The following is a 6,338-nucleotide window of genomic DNA, read 5'->3' as shown; positions in this document are numbered from 1 at the left end:
CCAAATCCAGTAAATTTGCAGGGATTAGAATTATATGCCATGTATACATGAAATATTTTTGAAAAGTAAATGCTAAATAAAGATGTTTTCAGTCAAGTTTATTTTAGTGGGTTGGTCAGCAGGAAGTCACAGAAAGTAAATAATTTACAAAAAATTCAGAAACCAACCAATTTCTGCCATTATTACATTCGGAACTTAACATCAGTCGTGTTGAGTAAACTAATCATGGTTTTTTTTTTAAACAGCACTATGCACAGGTACATGTATAAAACAACAAGCCCAGGGCCTCAGCATAGATGTAGATATGCATGATTTGCTGACCAATGTGGCCAATGACAAACCATTTAGCAAATAGATAATATTGTATGGTGGGAAGTTCATGATTTTCTTCTCTCTTTGATAATATTAGCAAGTTGAATTTGAAATCAGTCAAACTTGCCTGATAAAAATGAAGATCTTTGTATGACAAATAGCCTACTGTGTGATAGTCATGTTTTTTGAGTACGGTATTTTAAATTCAAAATAGAATACAACTAGTGATGGCATTGCAATGAATGATGTCATTGATGACAAATGGCCAACACAGCAGTTCATATATTGTACATGAACACTAAGAACAAAACATTAATCAATGACTTCCTGGGGTTGTTAATTTTACTTCCCTTCTGACAAAGTACTACTCCCCTTCTGACAAAGTACTACTCTCACTGTATGATCACTGTGTTACATCTATCAAAAGAATAGTACCATACCTTGACAAATTTGGGCATGTGCAATAAAACATTGGTCAATAATGTTGACATCAAGAGTTTTGATGGGGGGGCAGGTCAGTAAAATGTGAAAACATGTACTGTATAACACCCACTCATGTAAAGTTTTAAGCTTGCATGTGAATGAAAACACAGACTACTTCCAGGTGCTTTTGAAAAGCAACAAGCGTAAGCATACAAGCACATGTACACAGATCCACATGGATGTTTGATTTTATATAAAAATGTGTAGTTTTAAGGGGGTACTACACCCCTCGGTAAATTTGTGTCTATTTTTGCATTTTTCTCAAAAACTAATAACACAGTGGTAACAAGCAGTTCGTTATTTATGATAAGAAAAGAGGTTGTACCTCATTTCCTATCATATATACTGAACCGCTTGTCTTGAGTCACTGAAATTTCAGTGTAGTAATTGGATTCCTTGCGCCAATAATATACATAAATTTTGTTACAGGTGTGTTATTATTTTTTGAGAAAAATGCAAAAATAGTCACAAATTTACCACAGGGGTGTAGTACCCCCTTAAGGGTGTTGTGTACTACACCCCTGGCCAATTTTGTGCCTATTTTTGCATTTTTCTCAAAAATTATAGCGCATAGGTGACAAGAATTTTAAGGAAATCTGTACCATAAACTAATCAATGGCTATATAGTTGCAGTACCGGTAATAATAAAAACGACAAACAGTAAAAGTCCCAAGCTTATATACGTCCAAATAAAGGAGAAATTCTTAATTCCTTACGACAATCAGCGATCAGTTTGTAATCCATGGTGGCGCCATATTGATACCCGATGTATTTTATTACGCTGTAACGGTACCCCGATTTTGAAACCAGCGAAATCCGTGCCACGAGCCTCGTCCCTCGTGAACTTTGGTGACACGAAGCGAATACTACCAAAGTTCAGATTCAACATTCGTTCAAAAGAAAACGCAACAATTTTTACCCATAAAACTACAGAAGAACATAAAAAAATGTATTTTAAGTAATATTTATGATCAACAATGTCTTTTGAGAACGAAAAGTAAAAACAGCACTAAAAACCAAAATTCACTGTGGGGGGTCGCGAATGCCATAGCAACACACGCCGCCGCTGGTCTGTGTGAAAGGTTACACTACCGCTTGTGGCAGAAAGGATTCGCAAGCAGCTATCATGGCGGCTTCCATGAATCGCAGAAACGAAGGATTAAAAGTGCTTTTTCTTTGTTAGGAATATTCCGAAATTCATTTAGACAGTCTGGTATGTTTAATTTAGGGGTATATAACTATATTAGCCATTGATTAGTTTATGGTACAGATTTCCTTTGAAGATATATGGTCGAATCCAACGAAAAGTGTACACGGCATGTTCAGGGCCATAACTTAAAAGTATTAATCAATTGGCATTCATTTTTGTATTGTGTTTATTCGCTTTGATCATACGCTTTCATACCATATATAATAAGACCCCTTCTGTGAAAAACTTAGACACAGAGACCCCAAAACATGCTATTTTTACCCATTTTTTAAAATATTTCTTAAAGTATTTTTAAACACGTCTAAATCAGTTATGAAAAGAAGTCATTGGATTGAATCTAATTTGATTTCCTGAAAGGCGTGTATTCAAAGATTGCCTGTTCAATTTTTCACATATTTGTACATAATTATGAATTTTTTGTGATCATTTTTTGAGTGGTATGTTTTTACATTACCTACGAATACAATTTTTCATAGCACTAGATATATCTTTAAAAAATGGAAATCACTAATAAATGCGCAATTGATACAAGCTTTGATATGTCCAATACTGAAATGCATTGCATTCAGGCATCTTTATTATTGTGTTTAGCTGCCAGAAATTCTAAATGGCACAAAGGTAGGTTTGGTAAAAAATATGCATTACCTCCTAATACATGTTAAAAGCTGTGTCATTTCCACAAAGTTAGAGAATAGTAAACAATAGTTAAGCAATAGGTGCAGGGTAATACACTCTTTATTTCTACCAAGTTTCAATAGCCTGCGTTTAAATATTTCTGAGATGTCAACAATAAAAGCAAGTATTCAGAGGTAAATTTCGGTAACCGAATGTTACCTACTGAATACAATTTGACATCATGACAGTATTGTGAAACACCGCCATTCATGCCAATGCCCATATTGGTACATAACGAAGGCCTGTATGTTTGCTATCAAATCATATGTCAATGAAAGTTGCGAATTCACATACATGCCCACCATGCAAAACTGAATACGGCTTAATTGTTGAAAATATGTACTGAAATAGACGACGGTCTGCTCATTTGAAAGAAAAATCAGATTCAAAGAAGATTAGAAGGGATAAATACTTGGATTTGTCAACTGTCATGTGTGCTTCATTTTAAATGTTTACCGACCTTCTGGTGTCTGAGTAATTTGTGTCCAAATTGATTTATTCGAAGGTAACTTTTGACGTTTTCGCTAAGGTTACCTACGAATACCATGGAAAAAACGACTGTTCTCATTGTCACATGATCTAGACAACATAATGATGGACCCTGGTATAAAGCTAATTGTAGTTGCCCTCAAATGAAAGGCCACAAGACGTAACTGACTCCAAGATGGACTTCACAAGTCTGCAATAACGGTTTTAAGCGAGTTGTGTGCAATTAAGCAAATTAAAGTCACTTTAATGCCTTTGTTTCTTACTTCAATACTCTTTCAACCGCTGTGAACCGACATTATTAATACATGATAGGGTCTAAGTATCAATAAACGCACATAAAGAAAATGATACATTCAAAGTGCTTTATAAAATGAAGTTTTGATTGGGATATCCACCAAAAGTCTAATTCTTACCTACAAATACTGAAATGTTACTTACGAATACAGCATAATACATGACATGTGTAATGAAGTGTCGCTACCAATGGAAATTAATTGTCAAAACTTTAAGCGGTACCCCAGGACACTATTATTACCCATATACGGATTCATTCAACAATTATTTATTATGTAAAATTGCTGATTAACTACTTGTATATCAAAATGAAGTGGTCAAAATCTTGCTAAAAGCATCAAAAATTTTTGATCTAAGGTAATAGCATTTATTCATTTGGACGTACCATCTGAAAGAGCTCTAAAAACTACCATTTTATTAATTCATTACCATAATAGCAAACTTTAAACCTCTAAACGCAATATAGATATTGTTAAATCGCTCATGTTACCTACGAATACCCGGGTTTGTTCACCTTTTCATTGTATAAAGCGTTAGGTGTATGCTTATAATTCCTAGTATTCTTGAAAACATATATCTTACTCGTTCTTATACAATGTGTAAATTGATTCATACTCATTTGATAAATAAAATACAGAAACTGACCTAAACTTCATTTTCAAAAATAAACTAGCATAAATTTACTAAGATCATATTGATCGCGTTATAAAAATAAAAACAAATATTTTCTGGTTGAGCTAGCATTTTCCTGACACCCTGTGGTCTACATTACACCTAAAAAGCGTTAATGAGAATATTCCATTTGTTATAGGTTGATTAGTATTGCGATAGTGAAAGCATCCTAGTGGTATTCGTAGGTAACATTGGGTTTTGATATCACATTTACTATCACACGCCTGGATTTATTTTTCAAGATTAGTAATGGCACTTTTGGTTCCCCATAAGGCCAATATGTCATCAATCAATGGGCAAAAGGAAAAAATTGTGGAGACATTTTTATTTCGGACTTTTATTTTTGGCCCGTGGACACTTTTGGTTGATTCGACCATATGTTATAGGGGCAAGGACTACAACTACTGCACTGAAAATTCAGCAAATCAAGGCAAGTAGTTATTGATTTATTGATCAAATATTGGTTTTCCCTCATTTTTTGAATGAATAAACTCCACAACTTGTCTGTGCTGAAATAAAATTTCCAGTGCAGTAGTTGTAGTCCTTGCCCCTATATACATATCTTACTTCAAACTTGTCACCAATGTGCTATAATTTTTGAGAAAAATGCAAAAAATAATAGGCACAAAATTGGGCAGGGGTGTAGTACCCCCTTAAAAACAGCAAGGCAGTTTTAAGGTGGAATCCCCCCGGTTTGGGTGATCTGGAATCAAAAGCTTGTATAGGTAAACTTAGTGAATGAAACTTCCCATAACTAGGTGGCATGTATACCTTGAATGTATACCTTCAAATCCAATACTCAGATTGTTGGTCATATCACCCGTTGCCATGGTAACGGCCGCCATATTGGATTTGGTGAATTTCAAAGGTAGAGGCCTTTGGTACATGATATCTCAAAAAGTATTTTAGCAATAGAAATGAAATTTTGGGAATGTGTTCTTCATAGGCAGGACTCGAATCTGAACTAGAATTATGATAATCATGTGATGTCTTGGGGGTCTACCGGGAGGTCAAAGGTCAAATTCAAAATTTAATAATTATTGTTGTATGCTATTTTGATGTTGCCATAGCAACAACATAGTTCCAAAGCTTGGAATTAAAAACTTCTAGTCTAATTTATAGCCCTGCATATCAGCAACACTCAGTTTAAATTTGAAGTCCATACCTCAAATACTTTTTGAGATATTGTGTTCCGTGTGGACATGCGTTTATGCGAAAAAAGTTTTCGAGATATCAGCAATTTAGTGAATTTTAGTCTAGAAACACTGTTTTTAGGATTTTTTATTTTTTTTAAACACTGTTTTACTTTAATTTTGATTTGGAAAAGACACACTTGAATTATCACAAATAATAATGAAGATTTGAGGTCAAAATAAAATACATAAGAATTAATTTTTAAAAAATTGCCTCACGAAGTTACATTTTTGAATATAACTTTTGAATGGAAGCTCCGATTGTTGCCAAACAAAAAGCAAAAGAAAGGTATTTCTTTCCTTAATTCCAATTTGTAAAGTTAATTTTTTTTACCACAACCGGGGGGATTCCACCTTAATTTTTAAAGTAATGATGGCCTATTTATCACTATTAAACTTAAAATAGTAAACTTAAAATAGAAATAAAATGAATGCATTTTAATTGTTTAATCGGAAAACACAAGAATGGCACGGTCATGTTGGAAAAAATCACAACAATTCACTTTTTTACCCCAATTTTTTTGTGACAACTTAGAAAAAAATCCGTTCAGAGTAAAACAAATTCAGTTAGCTTTTCATAAAGAATACATGAACTTAGGGAAGGTTTTTTAATTTTTTGAAATTCGTCTCTTTTTTCGAAATATTGAAAAAAACATGTGAAAAAAGCAATTTTGTCACTCTATTAAGCTAAAAATGGCACAGAATGGTGTATATTTTTGTTTAAAACAAATATTTTGAAAAAATGAGAAAACCTTCCCTAGGCTTTGATGTACTCTAAACGATAGTGCAAAAAGTTTACCTTTTGCTTGCATATTTTTCGAGTTATCTTGTCACAAAAATCGTGCAATGTTGTCAAAAGTGAACTCTGAGAAATCGACGTTTTAGTAAAAAAATTCAAAATTATGCACAAAACGTCCTTATATTTTAAAACGGTAAGACTTTCACGCTTGTAAAAGCTGTATCTGGTGCATGGTCTAAATATGCATCTTTTTGTATAAATCTATATAATG

This window comes from Amphiura filiformis, chromosome 6 (genome assembly GCF_039555335.1).
Source record: "Amphiura filiformis chromosome 6, Afil_fr2py, whole genome shotgun sequence".
In the NCBI taxonomy this organism is placed as follows: Eukaryota; Metazoa; Echinodermata; class Ophiuroidea; order Amphilepidida; family Amphiuridae; genus Amphiura; species Amphiura filiformis.
The sequence above is the reverse complement of the archived record's forward strand: the minus strand, read 5'-3'. Positions refer to the sequence as shown.